This window comes from Watersipora subatra, chromosome 4, assembly GCF_963576615.1.
Source record: "Watersipora subatra chromosome 4, tzWatSuba1.1, whole genome shotgun sequence".
Taxonomy (NCBI): domain Eukaryota; kingdom Metazoa; phylum Bryozoa; class Gymnolaemata; order Cheilostomatida; family Watersiporidae; genus Watersipora; species Watersipora subatra.
The window spans coordinates 51,052,094-51,074,241 of record NC_088711.1 but is presented as its reverse complement, the minus strand read 5'-3'; the positions used below and the strand labels follow the sequence as shown (position 1 = coordinate 51,074,241).

At 34.4% G+C, this 22,148-nt stretch overlaps 1 long non-coding RNA gene across 1 annotated transcript; it reads right to left on the bottom strand.

The window, feature by feature from the left end:
• Positions 1-931: 931 nt before the first annotated feature.
• On the bottom strand, positions 932-21,650 carry LOC137393649 (uncharacterized). Its single transcript, XR_010978313.1, has 8 exons — positions 21,504-21,650; positions 20,037-20,093; positions 18,215-18,271; positions 16,049-16,181; positions 12,959-13,075; positions 10,121-10,234; positions 4,515-4,652; positions 932-1,105 (listed from the first exon to the last, which is right to left on the bottom strand). It is a non-coding gene; the product is annotated as an uncharacterized lncRNA (long non-coding RNA).
• Positions 21,651-22,148: the final 498 nt, after the last annotated feature.

Genomic DNA, 22,148 nt, shown 5'->3' with positions numbered 1-22,148 from the left:
ATGCATGGCAAAAACAAGCACTTTGTCCATTTAAAAAAAGTTGTAATAAGTTGCAATAAAACCTAGGATGGTATTGACATCAAGTAATTGGTATTGAAACCATCCTAGTTGTCAAATAGAAAACTTTTAAAACGTATATTAATTAAAACAGTGCATACATTCATGCTGCCAAATATGCCTGGTAGAGTCAGAGACACCCAATTTTTAAAACATAAATGTCAAACATGGGAGATTTGCATACCTGTGGCCACATTTATTACTTATACAATTCGATTTAGTCAAGTCATTGCTACTGAGGCAAAACTGGGAAATATAGCATATGTGGGGCCCTTTGGATTATAAAAGGTTTCAGATAAGAGCTTTCAATGAAACCATGCAGTAACATTGAACACACTGTGCAGATTTCATGCATGTATATCTAACTCGCATTTATCAACATTGGTCAGCATATTTCTTTAAAAAAAGCCCAAACTTACTCAAAAGGAAAAAGATTGACTCTTTAAGCAACCCCGTCAAGGAGTTGAGTTTACAGAAAAGGAAAGCTCAATATAAGTACGTCAAACAAATTGCTCAAGTGAGTGCAACGGTGACAAATAAAATATTCTTAAAACACAATGAGTTTGTATAAATCTAAAAGTCTTTAGTGCAAATGGAGCAACCTATCCAAAGCAGGCCAAACAGCTGTTACATTACCAAAAGATTAAAAATCAAAGCATTCACAAGAATACCATAAAACATTTATCAACAAAAGTGGACTATTTTATTTCTGTCAAATAAAGCTGTAGAGCTTCAAAACACTGAGCTCTATAATTGTCTTGCAAATTGTGTGACCATCTCCTGGCACCTCGAGTATAATGTGTGAAGTTGTGGTAGCTGTAACTAATGGCTCTGGACAACGTTTAAAATATGATTTTAGCTAGAGCTCTTAGAAGCGATTCGCAAGAGAACTTTGCTGATTGTAGACACGCCCAGCTACAGAAAGAACTTTAAGGTTGGATGTCATTCCAGTCACTGGATGCCTTTTTGGAAATTGAACATCAACTTGTTGTTTGAAGGTTAGGCAATCTAGACCACTTTGCCTCCACTGGTAAATATGCTGCTCTACCTGCAAAGAAACCAGTTATTAACCTGTTAGTATAGTTAAAAATTAGGAGAATGTTGAACACTACTCATTTTACAGACTTTCCCAAGATATCAAACCAGCTTTAAAACAATACTGATTAAAAAGTGTGCTCCATCATGTTGTTTTAGAACGCTTAGGAGATTGGCCAGAAACTTGAAGAGTAGGCTTTTGCAGCTAGCTATATTGGTGGCTGTACTAAATGTAGGTCACACAGAAGATGCTTTCCTACTGAAACTCTGCATAATTATGTTTGCCCTAAAGAGATTGCAGTTCTCACTATGTTGATGTTTTGCCTAAAAAAAAATTAACCTAGTAAGCCTTAAAAAATTATTGTTTCGATGTTGTTAACACAAGTTAACTCAATAAAAGTAAAAAACAACAAACATTATCATTAATGCTTTCTTTTAAGCTAAAGCTTTTTTGTCAAACTATTAGGTAAGAATGGTATCTTTTAAATATAAAATGTAATGAATAGTTGGGTTAAGAAAAGCTTTATTTTACAAACTAATAATTACAGCGTTTCCATTCCTCTTATTTCTAAGCAAAATGCACCAAAATCTACAAAATTTTACACATTCAGCCTGTACTGTGATGAGAACTGTGTTTGTCCATATAAAGCCAGCGTTGGATAATGGAAAAACATTGCATCCCGCTGGATTTGAACTTGCAACATTTACCTTGCTAGACTGACACTACAAAAACTATGCTAATTAACCTTGTAATAATTTGCAATATTTGAATGCATAATTATTGCAACTGATAATCTTTTACAGCACTCTACACTGCCAGGGTATTTGTTGGTACAAGCCAAGTTGATTCAAAACTTCTTAAGCTGAGTAAAATTCCTAACTGTCTACACGGTCAATTTTTTCCATGCACAGATTGACTATGAATTGTATAAAAGTCCCTTTTCATTCAGTTGGCCTTTAACACTGTAAGGTTTATGTGTATGAATATGCCTTTCACTGCAATGCATACGTGTACAAATTAAGAATAGGGTTACTGCCAGGTTACTCTGCAAAGCAGAGTTGTCCTCTCGTGCACTCCAAACAAATCCTAAATATTTAGGATTATACATTAATCATTATTATATAGACATTATTGAAATTCTTTAAATAGTTTAGAAGTTTCTATTAAAACAGATTTTCAGCTTTTGTTTACACCATTTACTCTCTGCTTATATGATAAAGCTACTCTTTGCCATTAGCATGTCTGTGCAAATGCGCTCGTTTATAACAGTTCATCTTCGTAGACTATTTGAGATGACCAAAATAAATTCTAGCTCAGCAAAAAATTTAACTCTGATGCTCATATCAACTGATTTGACAATTAAAAAACCTTCAGTTTTGAAGGTAGTAAACATGAATTTGGAGATCAAACAGAAGATGAGGTGAATAAAAGCCACAAGAGACAGACTGCTACTTGTTGCGGCTAGCTAACAAAGTAAAATCAGTGTCTGTATGACTTATCATTTATCCATCGTCGGGAAGAGCTTGGGAGCAAGATAGATTTTGATGAGACTAGATATCATGACATTCAGCTTGGTATACAGACGGTCCCCAACCTACGAACGAGTTACGTTCCGAACAATTGTTTGTACAGTGAATTTGTTCGTAAGTTGCTTCAGTGCTATATTTTGTATTATAACTTATGCTTAAGGCCTACATGTATATAAGTATATTGAAGGTTTATATTAGTATGTTTAAGGCTTGTATAAGTAACCTGTAAATTGGTTTGTACTGAAAAAAACTTTTTAATAAAATGGAGAGAATACTGTGGTGGACGCCGGGCCATGACACAGCATTTCTTATTGATCGTATGTGTTGTCCTTTTTTATTATATCGTTGTTTCACTCGTTATGCTATTGTTATATCTGATATCATGGTATAACACTATCATTTATCGTCACTTTTATTGTTGTCATACCAACTCGCTAGCGGTCCTATTTATTCACCTTGTTAGCCGGTGTTCTCACCGTTTGCCGTTAGGACGGAACAGTTGATATTACTAAATATAACGGAGCGCTCTCATTTATTTGAGCAGAGCAGATAGATGTACGCTCCTCGAATAGTGAAATTACCTTCGCTAATAAAAAAGCTGAATGGGACTACACACACTCTCTTCTTTTTATTTATTAGTCTAGATCGTGCCAAGTAAAGGTCGGCAAACTCCTTTACAATACATACAGGAAAAATAAAAAAGTTCTTTGCGCACTGGAGATACGTTCACGCACTTATGCACTGCAACGAACTGGGCAGAGGAAGGTGGATGCTGGGTGATGCTTCTATGTAGCGCCTCTTTCTGCCGCTAATAAGTCGGTAATACCGTCGGTATAATCGATGAATATACGCGCAGACCTGTTCGTATGTACCGTTGTTTGTAACTCGAATGTTCGTAAGTAGGAAACCGTCTGTATTAACACTCCAAAGCTTTCACTGATAGATCCCCTTCAAATATTTCTGATTTCTTGCGAGGCGAATCATTTTACATATTTTTGACAAAAATGACAATCTCTAATGACAAACTAGTTTAACAATGTATTGGTATCTATAATAGCGAACCCTATGCATCTTATCATTGCTCAAGTTTGGCAAGAATGTAAGCGATATTTTTAAGGACAACTATGAAAATTTTGTTAATAATTTTGGGAACTTTCACCAACTTGACACTTTACCCTATATGGCATTACTTATGTTGGTCAAACAAAAGCTTTACATAAATTCTTTACATTGAGAGGAATTTGCGTTATAATAGGTATAGGCCTACATGTACATTATAGCAAAATTTGCTGTACAGCTATTCCAACCAGATAAAAATCTGACCTATGCCCATACTACAAAAAATTCATAATTTGAGTTAAAATACTTGGATTTAAGTTAGAATATGACCTAAAAGTCAATGAAAGGAAGTTAAGTTTACTTTTCACATAGGAAACAAATACATTATGCTTATGAAACAATGCAAGTGTTTTGGCCTTAAAGTTTGGCTTATTTATGTATAAACTTAAAAACATTACTTTTTATTTTGTGGGTTTTCACTGTCCACAAAAGACCCTGGTCCCCGTTTATCCCGAAAATTGAATGGTGACTGCAGAAAACAGCTATGACAGGCCGAACAGGATTTGGAACAAAAGGTACATTTCTCACAAACAGAGATTGTAAATGGTACAAAAATGCAAGTTAAGCAATACGAGTGTCATTCAGAGTTAAAAAAAGCTATAGCTTGTTGCATACTATTAGATACATCGTCCAAATACATATTATTGAAATCTTCGGACTAGCACAAAATTTTTCATCTCAATATTTGTAAAATACATCTAAAAAAATATTGTTTTTCACCAAGGTTCATTCTATGTCACTCAATATTTTGGTGTTTTGACACCCTAATTTACCTTCACTAAGTTCCTTTGTCCGCTCTCCTCTGACCAGAAACCTCCCCAAATATGTAAGCTTTTGTAACCTTGAATCGCCAATTCTTTAGATAACTTGTCTAGCACCAGAGTCGGTGCAGAACATGTTATAGCAACACCCTGCAATTAGTAATAACAAAATAGAAATATCACATTTTTTGAATGAATGATTTTCCGATTTAAATTAAACTATTTTCATAGCTAATCAATTGAAAGCTCATTGCTTGCTGCAAAAAAAGGAAAAAACTGAGAAAGCAGAAGTGCATCTGATATTTTAGCTTATGACTCTCAATCCCAGCTTTGATATTTGTCACCATTGTGATTTGTAGGCGATAGAAGAACGCGAGTTAAGCAATGTAAAAACTTATTCATATCCTATTAAAAAAAAGGACTTCAAATATTGAAGTGGTATTTCAAAAGCAATTACTCATTCGTAATATTCATAGTCAGTAGTCTGACCCTGAACTGGACTTGGCTTTTAGATATTATTGCAAGGTAAAGTTTAGAGCTGGTCACCATAGGTTTTAACTGTGAGTTTCAGTTCCTATCCCAGACACTATGCTTACATATAGTCTGTACAAGTGCTATCGTCAGTGGACAGGCAACCAGAATGCAAGAACATGACAACTATAAACATGCAAGGGTGAATAGGAGCTGTATGCACCAATAGTCCAATTTGTAAAACGGAAAAACTAGTAGATGACATTCAACTAAATTGTTGTTGATGACAGCTCTGCACAAGCTTCAGCTAAACATTCACAGATAATAATTACATAAGAAAATACACAAACTAAAAAGCAATAATACTTAGTCAATACTAAGAATGATTACGAAGTTTAAGAATATTAATCAAAATTACGTACAGTGGCACTCGCATACCGTTGTTGCTTGAAAGGTATGTTTCCAAAAGAAAATCTTGTCATTTTTCTAAAAGATTACTAATGCTTAAAGGTTGAAATGCAACAAAATTCATGCTACAGTTATTTGGTATCAAAAGATTCACCATGTCTTACTCTGTTGTGTTGCATGTGCAATATATGTAGAAATGTGATAACATGCTCTTAAAAGCTCAAAAGCGAAAAGTTAATCGCTGCCATCACGAAATTGCCGAAGATTAGAATCCCGTTCCAAAAATGGGTCAAATGGAACGTAGCTTGACAAGATGGCTTCTGTTTACACTTTCATGCAACCTCATTCATTCAAATATTTTCACAATTACGCTTCACGCATTCAATGAAACGATGTCTATTGTCCTCAAGCATCTGTTTCCTCATCACTGTATTGATGTCACTTTGAGCACTGATATCTCAAAACCTACCGTAAAAAATGGTTTAATTTTTAACCTTAGCTCGAAAGAATGCATATCATCATCTGATAAGCATGACAAACCTGTTGGTCACCTGTGATAGTCAAAAAATGCTACGAAAATTATGCGCGCTGTTTGGCAAGAAGCATGGGTCACATGATCAGATTGCGACTAGACGATTAGATCAACCCAAAACAAAATTGTAAACTAGCGAGCATCTATATTTGGTAAGAGCTCTTTGGCGAAACCCAAAGTTTATGTCATAAACTAGTGCTACAAGAAGTTTTATATTGAGCCTTTTACGGAACTTACAATTCATGTGAGAAGATCACGTGTCAAAACAATAACCAAATCATTTTACTATGTCAGAGAAATGAATTGATTCCAATCTACGGCGGTTTCGGGATCGCGGAGATTAACTGTTTCTTTTTTAGCTTTTAAGAGCTTGTAATCACAGTTCTCCATATTTTGCACCCACAACACAGCAGAGTAAGCCATGGTGAATCTTTTGATACCAAATAACCGTAATGAAATTTTGTTGCAAGTCAACCTTCAACAAGCAAAATGATAACAAGCTCCAGTACCATGCATTGACAACTTGGGCAGCTAAGTCGTACATGCAAATTAAATGAGTTTTTTACGCTATTTTGGAAAGGCCAATAATTAACCAATGTTTGAGTTTTCATCAAATTAAAGTACATTTAATGGGCCATTTTAGCAGCGCAAAGAAAGCACATTTCTGATGACCATTTGCACCAATTTAGGGCAGGTAGTAGGAGTGAAATAAATTGGTTCGACTTATTTTAGTCAAAAATGGATACAAGTATTAGCCAAATGAAAGTTTGTTACGAAAAGTTCTATCATAAGAACATAATTTGAAATAAATTATATAATAAACTTGCAGTTGCTTCATTTTGTCCTGCAAACACATTAAAATCTGTAATAGAAAACAAGACACCTATACAAAATCAAAACTGGTAGTTAATTTCTGTTAGTGATGACATATTTTTTATTGTAGTTCTACAATAGCACTATAAGTTCCAAACAGTGCATTAACTATTAATATGTGTCATGATCACAGAATTCATGGTAAGTCGGGATTACAAGATTTAGCAAACAAAATTTTGATTCTAGCCTAATTACAGCAGATTATATGGTCAAAAAACTGAAGCACGTTTACCATTAGTGCAAAAACATAGTTCCAAGAAAACTGGTATTAAAGTTTGAGAAACGAAAACCAATGTAAAGTTTTGTTTACATTTCAAAACGACATAGCAACCAATATCAAGATATTGTGATATTTATCTAGATTTCTGTACTTGGATCCAAAAAACTATGCTGAATTTAAAAATCTAAACAGATTTTAGCTGGTTGTCAAAGAAATAGCTGTATATTTATAAGAAAGTGTATTACTTATTTTTGCAGATATTAAAAACAGCTTGATTGTATCGCGATATTGGGCACACCCAAATCATCAACCAAATCTTTAGAAAATTAACAACAGTAACATATTGCACACCATCGGTCACTATATACTTCGACCTTGCAAACTCGAATAATTATTCTCATAACTAAATCTGATTATAATTTCATAAAAATTGAATAATTATTCTTATTATTAAATATTGTAGTAATCTTGTAAGAATCGTTAGGAAAATATCACCACAACTCCCTTTACTTTCACTGCTTTTGACATCAGTTAGAATACCAAAGTACTCATTACAAGCGTCCAAAATCGGCAAAAAAGAAACAATTATTTTTAGCGGACACCATTTTTCAGTACTTCTTGTTTAGCATAGCAACGGTTTTAAGTTTTTTTCGATGGTAAAATACTTTTATTGGCTAAACTGACTTCAGATTCAGAAAAATCACTCTTTGATTGGTCCAGACCTACAGGTTACAAAATTTGTTACCAATATTATAAGTTCAGTTGGTGCAACTTCAAAGTCGAATAATTCAACTTCGTGATTTGCGACTTAACCATGGTTTCTGTGACCGCAACCCATATGATCTACCTGCTGATAACTTCAACTCCTTTACTACCAAATGGATCTCTCTACCGCGACATAAGTGTTTCGTGAAACTTAATTTCTAAAAGAGTGTATAAATGGTTATAACTTTACACCCCAATTGTTTATTAACAATATTTTTATAGCAAGTTTGTCAGCATAAGTTTTTATGTTAGTTCATGCCCCCAAAAATATTACAAACGAGTTGTCGAGTGAGAGGGACCATTTTTCGTCCATTTTGAAATTACTGTGAGGTAAGCACAAAACTCTAGTCGGATGATTTATGAATATTATTAGTTTACATGTTAATTAATCTGATGAACATAATTACTCTCATTAGTACTATTGCTCAATAAAGTTGCTCAGTCTATAGATCTGAAGTTAGTAACCATTTATGGCTATATTGCTTCTGAAATTACTGGTCATCAGTAAGAAGATTTCATAAAACAAGTTTTTGCAAAGCAAAACTATGCTCAGGTTGTAAACGCATTCTTATTTGCTCAACATATGCAAATAATAGTTTTTTTCAATCAGGTATAGATGTAATAAGATAATTTACTAATTAATCAGTAATCGGAAACAATTTGTACAAAAGCTTGCTAAAGCCGCATCATGCAGCACTTGGCCATACAGAAACACATTGCCAAACGAGCTGTACTATTGGTAGTTTAAGAATTCACACTGAAACAGCTTCAACATAAAATTAAGACATAAGAAATCAGTGCAAAAACTGCTTCGTATTACATTTACTTCATGCCTTGTTGCAATTGAGCATCATACTGCGTGCACAATTAGGAAAAATGGCTGCAAGATCAAAATTTACCAAGTCTTTAATTTGTTAATGAAGCCGTGATAAAAAACAATTTAGACAATTTATGCAGAACTTAAATGCAACTGCATTTCATCAGCATTTTTATAAGCAGGCTTAGTGTAAAAAAACAGAGTAAGGGCCATACTACAAGTTCATGAAGTTTTGAACAAATTGTTACTTTACCCTTCAATATGTTGTAAAATGCTAAGACAAGGTTAAAAAATTATTGACGCTGTTGGAAGAGAGAACGTTTCAAATGCCTCTAGATTTCATAAAAACAGCTAAAAATGATGGCCAGGGTTCTTGAGGACACTTTTATTTGTATGAAAGATTGGTAGATAGAACATTATTACACAAACAGACAATTCCAGAATTAAAGCGCAAACATTGTGGCCATAAAGGGTAAATAAAAATTGTTTCAAAGTAAAAGCCAAAAGGCTATTGTGCCTGGTAGTGGTAGCATCATTACCATATCATTTTTCTATTGAATAACGTAATACACTTTTTATTAGAATAGAACAGACATTGATTGGTACATTAATTTGTCCTACATGTGATGGCTCTTATTAAAGACCTAATTTTCACCAATGAAAGGTGCCCTCAGATTAAGATGACCTTAATTATGAACCACACCGCCTATCAGAGTTTTTTAACATACACATTAATCAGCAGAAGGTTTTACGCCTAATGTTACCGACAAAAAATCTAAAAAGTGTGTTGCAGTATGAGCTTGGTCAGGTTCTCATCCTCTTTTGCTGATACAATAGGTAGCAATCAGTAGTCCATTTTCCAAAGGTTTATTTATTGCCCATTTCTAAAACCTTGGTAGCTGTAAAGGTCTAACACAGCTGTTTATTGCAATAATAAACTGTAAAAACAAAAATAATGATTCTCAAAAAACTTTGGTCGCTGTTGGCTGTTAACATGTTTTCTATTAGTTAGATGCAGGATGGCGATTGGTTTTTTCCTATTAGGTACACATATGACCGGCTAACTAATTGCCTACTCACTAATAAGAAATGTTTTGTACAAAGATTTTTTAGCGCATTGCTCTTGGTTATAAGCGTACATTGTGCTGAGCTGCACTGCGCAGCCTGTTGTACGCACTCAGTTAATGGACTAGACCCAAATCTGATTGTGTTTTAGACTTTTTCCATTCGGAAAACCCAGGCTACACTCATTAAGAAATACATTCAATCTTTAAAAAATGGTTAATATTTTAATACTTTGATATTGTATTTGTACAATTTAAATATCAATTGTACATGCCACTCCATACATGGTTATTTTGCTTCATAACTATAGTTTTACTGTTTTTGCGGATTGTCAGTGCTATAGTATTTTAGTGTAGCCAACTACCCAATGAAATGACTGCAGTCTCCAGAGCTCACTTTAGTCATCAAAGCCCAATTTAATTATCAGAAGATTAGGACTACAAAAAGTAAAGGACTCATCAACTTACCCTTCAGTTTTTCAAAACACTTGTAGGCCAATATGATTAGTTCTGTGAGAACATGATTAAAGAACAATAGTTCTGCGCGGTGAGCTCATCTTCGTTCTCCAGATTAAACAACTTCTACAAAAGAACAAAGATTTTAACATTGTATAAAAAAATAAGTTGATGAGGACTTTATGCACAGAGTCTCTGACCACCTTCAATTTGGTATTGGAAAAAATGTTGAAAGTGAGCTACCGTTAAACCTATATTTGAATGCACCTTGATTTGATTGGCACCGCTATTTGGGACCACATCAGGAGATTGCTTTGAAAATCGAGCGCCATCTTTTTAATGAACGCCAACTTTATTTGAGGAGGTAAGTTACCTTATCAGTATATGTATAGGTTTAGGTATATTCGCCTTTTGTGAAAATATAGCAAGGAGCTTTTAAGGTCCAAACACACTAGGCGATTTTATTGCAAGCGTCATGAGGGCGAAGATATCGCTGGTGCGTGCATAAACACACTTGAGCGATTTACTAGCAAATGATATAATGGGCACGCTCACAAACTGCCAATAAAAATCCGTATCATTAGTTTTTTCGGAGTTGTTGATAAATTTAGGCCAGTCAAAATGTCGTCGTCTAGGCTACAACATAAACAACCTCCACATTTGTTATTAAACCTATCTCCCTTTCAAAGAGTGTACACTGCCTACACTACAAGAAGACAAAAGAAAAACGATTCTTGTATTTTTAGCTGTGTTTTTTTTACAATTTTTTATACATATTTTATTTTGTAGTGGTTTTTCATATTTAATATATTAAATATTTACCATTCTCAAAATGGTCAACCGGCGCAACGATTGACTCCGGATGCTGGTTTTCAACTCGGATTTTTTTAAGTTTTGTTATGATGGACAGAACTGGGAGTGCTATTATTAAATTCATGAACATTTGAGTGTTCGTTCTGAAGATGTTTCGTAACAAAATAGAAAATTGGAGCTGATGTACGTTGTTGAACATCGGTAAGAAATAATTACCCGCCGTAAAATTACATTCTGGTAAGAACTAACCAATCGAAATGCATCTCGTTAGCAATAAAGTTGTGTAGAGAAATTCTAGCTTTATCGCTCTGCATGAACACGCTGAGTGAATTTTAACGCAGATTAGCTCTAACGCAATATCGCTCTAAATATCGCCTAATTTGTTTTCACCTTAAGAGAATGCTTCAGCGATAACACTTGTTCTATTGAGTCAAATATGCTACAAAGCAAAAAATTACGCTGAATTTGTTGTCGGGGCTTTATAAAAACACCATTATCAGCTTTTTAAATGTCTTAACCGCCAGTACATCAGCAGTCATAATTAAACATTGTCCCAAAAACAAGTGGCCTCAAACTGCCTAAAATATCGTACTAATCAAACATTCCATGTTAAAGAATAGAGAAAGCCTAATATTATTATGCTTTATTAGTTATCTTGAGGTGTTGACTGATGTTCTAAAAAAGGAATCAAGGAGATTGACCCCCTAGAAGCTGAGATATAGACAGCCAAACACAGGTCTACCTAATAAAGAATCAGAGGAAAACCCTTCGAAAATCCCGAAAACTGTGACGTATAAAATCGACTTAATGGTCATGAGCCGGAGTTGCGCACCCTTACCGCTGTTATGTATAAGGATTGTTTTGGCTACGAGATGTGAAACGCTTCTCGCGATAGTAAATAATTTACATACTAGCTCTGGTTTCTCAGGAAAATCATCCAAACATTGTGTGGTAAAGGCATTTGCCCACAACCCCTCGCCATGATTTTTTAAAGCAGAAGAGCAGATTTTGACTATTGTGCTTCAAATTTTAACTCGATTTCCACGGATATGCTCCGAAGATCATCTGTTCAACGAACGGCGCGTGTATAGTCTATATGCGATATCCGCGATTGCAGTTTGTTTAGAATAAGAAATAGGAATGGGACTTTTTGTTCCTTCATCATTTTTCTACTGTGTATCTACTGCAGCATTCAGTTGATTTTCATGATTATCGTCACTAATAACAGACTGGAAGTTCACTACAGCCATAATCTTAAAAAGACTAACTTGACCGTGCTGCTCTTGCTATAAGAAAAGAAAATGATAACTTTTGCTTTGATTTTTCTATTGATCTATTATCTTATCTATGATTATTTTTTATGATTTATATAATATTCATAATGCATATTATACAAAATAATAATATAACTGCGTATAGAATAAATGATGTAACTAATATAATTTGTAGAAAATTCCAAATGATAACCGAGATTGATGATTGATTATATTTATTAGCTATAGCTATAGTTAAAAAATCTGAACAACGCTAAAGATGAGTCTGGATATGGAAGCTAAGTAGGAGAACAACAAAACTGAGCTGAACTAGCAAGATAGCGAAATGTTGCGAAATAATAGATGCGTGTAATTATTTTATGCTAAAACTAATCTACACGTCAGAGGGACTGGTTCGGAATTCTAGGAGCGATGAGTGTTAGGCCCAATTTGATTGTTCTATACTTCCAGGGATTAAACCAATTAAAACGCCGTGATTGTTATAGGAGAGCACAGTTGGCTTAATTGACCAATGGCACACAAGTCGATTTCATACATCATATATTGATGATTACCAAAACACTTTTGTTTTTTGGTAGACCTGTGTTTGGCTGGCTATATCTCAGCTTCTGGTTGGTCAATCTCCTTAATTCTTTTTTTAGAACATCAGTCACCACCTCAAGATGAATAATAAAGCATAATAATATTATGTTTTCTCTATTCTTTAAGCGGAAAGAAAATGGGATAAACTACAGCATTGAAATTAAAGCACTCTCACACTCACTTCATGAACAGTTCTGTCAAAATCTTTACTGATAACTCAGCTTGCACTTTTATTCCATAAGTGCCAGAGTCACATCTAGAAGCAATAGGTCGGCTTTGCGCCAGAGGACAAGCAAGGCTAAAAGTGATAATAATTAGATAATACACAATAAACTTTCAAGTTCAATTAGTGATGAGGGAGCAAAAGTATCCTACATGGGAGCTATTGCACACTTTAAACATGATATTTGTACCTCACAAACTCACATGGTCTTTTAGAGTAAAGTAGATGCTCCTATAACGTATACCTCCTATAGCATAAATTCTAGAAAAAGTCGGGCAATTTTGTGAAGTTTTTGCTTCGTACCGCGTAAAAATCTCCATATAACTTAAAGTGTATCATCGGGCGAGTTCTAAAGTTTGATTTGAGTGTTAGTCTGTCTCGCCACACCTGCGAGAAAAGAAAGCGACATACAGCGGTGTCAGAAAGTATTTGTCCACCTCAAACCTCACTGCCCATTTTAGGTAAATTTGTTGTAGTAGTCATGTAGAGGGATTGAACCCTGACAAACCATGCATCATTTAAAAGTAAATTAACATTAGATCTTGTTGACACCATCAGTAATAAAATTACGGTTAATCAGGGATCAATAATCATTTTTAGGCCAATCAATGTGAATCAGTGCTTATTAACTCATTTTCAAACGCAATATGACATTATTAATTTTCAAGTGGAATATTATCACAACAATAGAGATCATGTTGGACAGCATGTGCAGCAAAGGTTTACAGTTTTGCTTGTTAAAAGAGGAACAGCTAGAGATCCCAGAATTCATACCAGCGTCAACATCAACCATGGATAAGAAATGTGTCAACGACCTCATCATTCGCCTGCATACGATGGGCAATCTGAGCAATAGAAAAATAGCGAAGAAGCTTAGAGTATTTAAATCTAAAGAAAATTAAGTGGTAAAGAAATGAATGCAGCATCAAACCACCAAAGATCTACCACGATCAAGGCGTTTGAAAAAACCAGCTGTCCAACATGATTGCTGGTTTCAGATTATGAACACTCTAGCGCTCGTGAGGCTTGTTCACAGCATGCCTAAGGCTGCAGAATGGTTATAGTCTGCAAAGGCTACCAGATAAAATATTAAAATGCAAAATAACCCCAATGGCTTTTTTCTGGGCCCATAACAGTACAAGACCGTTATTTTCAATTCAGAAAATAATTAAAGAAGAGATAATAACGAAATTTGCGATGACATATTTTCTGGTATGCTGTGTGAATTAGTAGGCAGCGGTTGATACAATAGAAGATATTTGGCAATTTTAAAATCTAGTTATTTCTATTTTTCAGCTCATTAGGATTGTTTTGATACAGGGTTTTATGTATGCAGTGCAAAATATTTCCAAATTATGATGAATTTATTGCAGTGCTACACTTACTTAAACAGGCAGACAAAGATTTTTTCCCAACACTGTACATAAAGCATTATACATATAATACATACAATTTCCATAACATTCTGACTCTTGTGATAATTTGTCTGAAGTGACAACGGAACAGAAAATAGGTACATATAGCAGTGCAATTGTTGATAAATACTTTAAGGCTATTGGTCGGTGCATCTGAATGTCACGAGTTGGAGTTGCAATCTTGAGCTCTTAAGAACGAATAGATGACGAAAAGGTACTATCGCTTTTTTATAGTGAAACTATTTTTTCTTAGTCAATTGTTGTAAGTCGCTGTCGCGTCAAACTATGCGCTCTTCATCAAATTATTGTCAAATTACCACAATCATGGTCTATTAAACCAATGAGGTTGATCATGAAAATTTGTCGATGAAAACCAATAATACAGTTAAGGCACCGCCAATACATTCAAAAGAATGTAAGTCGGATTCTTACATGAGTGAGTTTGGAAAGGTCCTGAAATGGTTTAGACAATTTACATGTATGTTAACATTCTTATAATGAAAAATCCTTATCATGTAAACGTTCCTAGAACTGATCATCTCATTTTAGCAGCGCCTACTGTACAGTCATGTCTGATATGAGAGCAAAATGCATTCTGGGACAAAAGCTCGCAAGTTAATTTTCTTAAAGTCCTATCTCAAAAATGTTTTTATATAAATTAACTAAAGATAAATTATTGTGTTGCCATCCTCTAAAAAACTACCAATAAGAGATATTACAATGAAAAAATACATGATTTTATCTATTCATGCTCTATACCCATGCCCCCAAGGCTACAAATACCTATGTAAAGGTTATGGTCTGCATTAAAATGTAGCAGTATTATGCACAACATAATTTTGAGTAGTGGCAGTATGCAGCAGTCCATACAGTAGCATACCGTATGGAGTTCTTACCTTTCAGAGAATCATAGCACTAATGATTGTGAGAGAGAGACCTGATGCAACACGCTTGGTACGCTACACTTTTGTGGCATCGCATAAAAAAACTTAAAGTATAAATTTAATATAACTGAATTCAGCTTAATAAAAAATTCTTGAAAAAAATGTTCTGATCTTATATTAGAGCTAATTCTATTTTTTCTTCATTTCAATTTTTAAATCATCTCTTCCTGGCTGGAAACTTCTCGATTTGCTTATACTCTCATTTCCAGCCAAACTTTTTAAAACAAATCTGAAGCAGACCTGACGGGAAAACCAAGTGATGTAGTTTCCGTAACTGGCCTTTTGCATCTTTGGGCATTTAGTGATATATCAAAAACCACCTTGCAAGCTCGCATCTCTAATTTTCTAGAATTTCAAGGCGAAAGTGGGTAGTGAGATAGTGAACGGTACAGAATTTGTGTAAACATAAATTGCTTGAATTCTTAAATCTATTCATTGGTTATTGTTATATATATATATATCAATATATTTATTTTGAAGGTTTGGGGTAGACTGACACGATCTTCTGAAGAATCAATTGATTTCCTATAGCCGGTTTGGGTATTGACTCGTGTTTGCTTCAAATTCTGTATCATTTACGATTTTGCTACCCATGAAAGTTTATTATAAGTTATGACTAATGTGTTGAGAGTATATGGGAGGTCATTAAGTACAAAGCCCATCAAGTCAAGTAGTCAATGATGACTTACCAGCTGTTCAAAATTAGGTTGGGTACGTGTCTAATGACAGGGAAGAAGCGTTCAACTGACATTTATGATCTACTCATCGCCAAAATCTTCCGGAAGACAATGCAAGGAAGAGGACCTTGATGACCGCCCAGGCCTATATAGATGAAAGAACCGTGAGTCACCACCGGTTTGTATGTCAATGAATTTGATATAGAAATACATAAAGTGCTGGTCAAATGAAAAGCAATACACGAGATGTTATGGATGAATAGCTATGCAAATGGCTTTGTACTAACCCTTGGTATGAAATATTACCCAAGCCTGTGTCATTAGACAGCAACCACATTTGCTAGTGAAAGCTCTAATTTTCTAATAAATTAGACAATGCTATGTAAATACATGTAAGATAATATCATAGTTGTTAAATATAAATACAAACTTGTAAAAATCCATGATACGAAACCGAGTTTTAACCCGTTGATCCTTGCTCGATCTAATCAATGCGTGTCAGTAAACCTAGACAATATGTCCAGCAATCCGAAGTTATTAATTTTTTACCAAATATATCTAAACGTGCTAACAATGCAATGATATTTGGTGAAACAGCAGTACAAAAAGTCGGACAACCTACAGCAGATGTCATCAAACAGAAAAAAACAGTATGTCACCATTATTCGGGCTAAAACTATAAAATTTCGCACGATTTTAAACACTCATTAAACATTTACAGATAATATTCATCCATAGCACGCTCATCATCCTTTCATGACTCAAAATATACTGGAAATTTATATTTATTATCGTAAAATTCCACATTTGTATCACAGTCATTTATGACCTACCAACGAATGAGTCATATTGATTGTTTCGCGATATCATTCTAATAAAATGTGTTATTATAATGAAAGAAGTAGATAAAGATAAGTGAAAAATGTTACAAATGAAAGTGAAATTTAGAATCTAACATCCTGCGCAAGAATTAATTTTATTAGTTTTTGCTGTTGCTTAAAAACATATTTTGTAAACAGAACCATATGGAAGCCTGTATTCCGCCAGTAAGGTTTCTGCCACAGCCTACGCAATTCCGTAATACCAGCTGTGAGGGTTCAGAGGGCTAACATTGATGAGATACTGCATTATTTACTGTTTTGGTTAGTATTGTTCCTTATACCTAAATTGTAAAAACAAATGAAAAATAATTTTCTTTTGTTTTGCAGGTACAACTACAAAAACATTGACAACAAGCGTGATAATCTCAAATCAGAAGATTGGAGACTAAAATTATAAAAACACTACACCATTCTACGTCATTTTAATTGAACAAGTTGAACTGACTGAAACATGCTACATCTCCGGTGTTTTTTTTTGTAAAACCTAACTTAATACATGACACCAGCATAGTCAGTGTGATATTTAAATGCAACTATAATTATTTCCCGAGTTGCATTAGTCCATAGCAAGCATAGTTGCTGAATATTGCACATATTTCAAGTGGAGTAAACCCAGCACTTATACATTCTGCTCAAAGAGTTCTTGTGCCAAATCTCAAACTCAGCAGTCAAAATTCTAGCCAACAAGACAAAAATACTCAAACTTTTAAATATCAAGATTTGAGAGAAGATAATTCCCGAATTTCCAGTGAGTATAATACTACTTTTTACTAACAAAAGTCAACCAAAATACCATGAGAACAGTAATACACAGTGTGGGTAAGGTTAGTCGGCTAGGCTATTAAAAACTAGATGAAATCATAATTGTTATATACAGGGTTAAGCTTTATAAGAGGGTCAGTATGGTGTAATCTCAAGAGTTCAAAACTTTCAAGTTGGAAACATTGGAAAACATTGAAATCAATGTTCAGAGGCTAAGCATGACACTAAACCACAAAAATGTTCATTTTAATGTCATGACCAGAGCTATATTGATTGCTAATTATGATTTTTGTTATGTGGGCCTACAGAAAAAGCTATCTTAAATAGTACTCCACCCTTTCCTATTATAATTAGTTAAAACAATATGATTTTTAAATTTCTTGTTGGCATGAGTAACAGTAACAAAATAACAAGAAAAGAGGGCGTTCAGCTAAAGACTAAGACACAGTTGTTATCAAAATTATAGACCATATAATTAAACCCTGAAAATAAAATTGAAAAAGGAGTCGCACTGTTTTATCTTGTCAGTACATACCTGCAACCAAAAGCAAGTCAGGCATCATAGCATCATTACGAAACACGATTGCAGAATCTACAGAAAAAAAAGACAATTGATGGTGACCATGCATTCATGTTGACCAAGATAAGTTAGACAGTACATCACAAGTTAGACAAAGACACACGAGTAACGCATGTAAACAAGTGCCAGCGAGGTGTTGACAGTGGCTGATGGGATTAGCCATTTCTCTGAACTAAACAATCACCAGCCACGCTATTACATAATGCCATACACTCAGCTATACACAAATGGATGTTTAAATAAGGCTAGCTACTAGATTATGACCTTCAGTTCTTGAACTGGGTAATGTCTGGCTCTGAAAGCTAAAGCTTGCAAGATACAAAAGGGGTCCCACAGCACATTGGAGAACTATCAAGCAAATTTAGTCATTGATTTTGCTAATGCTACGCACAAATTTGTTGCTAACTAGCATATTAATGTGTATACAGAGAGCTTAATTATTTTGCATGTATCTGTATCATGGTTCAAAAGCTAAGCTTGCTGAAAAATTATTTAGTAATTCAGCCAATTTAGTAATCTACCAAAGCATTATGAATTATAGCAACTCTCGACTACTGCCAATCGCTTGACATTTCTACAGTTTCTTCGGCTTTTATGACTACAGAGGTTTTCTTGGTTTGCGATTAGGTCATCTGGAGTGTTCTTGTCCCTGCATACACATATATCTTTTTTGATCACTCAAACCTTATCTCTATCTCTTCTTCGAGTACATAGAACAATTTTAGTATTGTTCAATATATATACTTAGATTGTAATTTTACAGGTGAAAATAACTTTTTATCATTTTGCAGGTAGAAGTACAAAAACATTGGCGACAAGCGTCAGAATCTCAAATAAGAAGAATGGAGACTAAAATTATAAAAACACTACACGACTCCATGTCATATTTAATTGTACTAGTAGAACTGACTGAAACATGCTATATCTATGGTGTTTTATGTGTACAACCTAAATTATTACAAGACACCAGCTTAGTCATCATGATATTGAAATGCAATTATAATTATTTCCATAGTTGCATTAGTTCGTAGCAAGCCTGGTTGTTGAATATCACACATCTTTCAGTCCCAGTAAACCCAGCATTAATCCATTCTGTTCAAATAATTCAAGCGCCAAATCTCACACGCAGCAGTCTAAATTCTAGCCAACAAGATAAAAATACTCAAACTTTCTAATTACAAGATTTGAGAGAAGATAACCCCATGAATTTTCAGTGAGTTTCACTGCTAGTGCCAAACCATAATTTGTACTAACAAAAATCAGCCACAATACAATCAGGACAGTACTACACAGTGTGGGTAAGATTAGTCGGCTGGGCTATTCAGAACTAGATGAAATCATATTTGTTATAGACAGGGTTAAGCTTTATAAGAGGGTCAGTATGGTGAAATCTCAAGAGTTCAAAACTTTCAAGTTAGAAACATTGGAAAACATTGAAATCAATGTTCAGAGGCTAAGCATGACACTAAACCACAAAAATGTTAATTTTAATGTCATGACCAGAGCTATATTGATTGCTAATTATGATTTTTGTAATGTGGGTCTACAGAAAAACGCTATCTTAAATAGTACTCCACCCTTTCCTATTATAATTAGTTAAAACAATATGATTTTTAAATTTCTTGTTGGCATGAGTAACAGTAACAAAATAACAAGAAAAGAGGGCGTTCAGCTAAAGACTAAGTCACAGTTGTTATCAAAATTATAGACCATATAATTAAACCCTGAAAATAAAATTGAAAAAAGAGTCACACTGTTTTATCTTGTCAGTACATACCTGCAACCAAAAGCAAGTCAGGCATCATAGCATCATTACGAAACACGATTGCAGAATCTACAGAAAAAAAAGACAATTGATGGTGACCATGCATTCATGTTGACCAAGATAAGTTAGACAGTACATCACAAGTTAGACAAAGACACACGAGTAACGCATGTAAACAAGTGCCAGCGAGGTGTTGACAGTGGCTGATGGGATTAGCCATTTCTCTGAACTAAACAATCACCAGCCACGCTATTACATAATGCCATACACTCAGCTATACACAAATGGATGTTTAAATAATGCTAGCTACTAGATTATGACCTTCAGTTCTTGAACTGGGTAATGTCTGGCTCTGAAAGCTAAAGCTCACAAGAGACAAAAAGTGTCCTGCAGCACACTGGAAAACTATAAAGCAAATTTTAGCCATTGATTTTGCTAATGCTACGCACAAATTTGTTGCTAACTAGCATATTAATGTGTATACAGAGAGCTTAATTATTTTGCATGTATCTGTATCAAGGTTGATTAGCCAATCAAAAAAATGTTCAAAAGCTAAGCTTATGGCAAAATAGTCATTTTCTCTTAAGTAATATCTGCAACTGGGAATATTAATAATATCATTCAATAATATAAACATCCATGGTAAAAGATTTTTCTCATGTCATGCGTATCTAATATCCTTCACAAAGCCTTGTTAGCAAAGCTGATGCTACATGTAGTTCTAGCATTATACAATGTTGCTCATTTTACATCCATTTTTCGTCCTAAATTTCTAACTGAAAAATGAACTACTGCTAACTTTTGCCTTGCAATGGAAGCTTTGATAAGCATATGGTACGGAAATAATTTTTGTATGAATATTACAATATAAATTATATACCATTTCACTATTCAGTTCTTAAACATCCTTCTGTAAACCATATTATTGAAACAGTTGCTGTACATTTTTGAATCCCTTGAAATCTTTAAAAAGTTGAAAAACTTATCATTCGCGACCTTGAAGCTTTAATGTAAAGCATGCATCTAGCAACCAGTTAGCAAGACAACATTTTTCTGTAATCCATATCTACGGAAACATTACCAAGGATAGCGACTCTCAATTCTTGCAAATCACTTGACATTTCTACAGTTATCTTCAGCTTTTAAAACTACATATGTTGTCTTGGCCTGCGCGGTCAGGTGGGTTTTTGTACCTGCATATTTTTTGCTCCCTATAATTTTATATCTAAGCATTCATAACAGCCTTTCTCTTCTTTGATTTTCTGTTTTTCAGTTGTTATACGACTAACACATATATAAAGTCAGAATGACTGCGTTAAAAACATGAATATGAAATAAATGTTAGGCTTTAATCATTCAGGCTTCTAATAAAAGTCCTAATTTTTTGTTACTTTGGATGAGTGACAACCATAAATTCTTTAGTTCAATGTAATCTCCAAAGTACATGGTAAGCCAGAGCTAAAGCATAAGCACACATACCTGCTACCTCCACTATCTGTCCTATTTCTTAAATAGAGTTTTAGCCTATCCTTGTTCGTCTAAATCAGAAACTAAAGCTAAAAGCCTGACTGTAACGAGATGGAATGAGTTAGATTTACAGCCTTACTTAGGCCTGGTTCGAACCAATATGGCATCTAAGACACGTGTGACAGAGTACCTGTTATGCAAGCGATCGCTCATGGACTACAAGCTCAGAGTGCGCGACTATTATGTCCTACAGAAAGAAATGTCGTCATTTGCGCAATTAAATTAATTTGATGCCCATACGCAGCTACACAATTTGTTTGCTTTCCAGCTGTTGGATACATAATGAGTCGAGATTACGCAGCTGCCCCAGGTCTGAACCCGGCCTCACCTTAGCATGCGCAGACAAAGGAGTGCCACACTGATAATTTCAAGATAAGATAAACTTCACTACAGGATTTGTAAATCTTTGATGGTTTTAATTTATACGCTACCATGTGCACAATAATATATATATATACAATATATCATTATATTTTTAAAACAATAACTGCAAGAGACTTGCCAAATCATTAGTTCAAAAGGCAATGATGAAAGCGGGGATGAATTTGAGCACAAATTTAAAAAACAATATTTGCATAGTGCATAAAATGCTTTAGA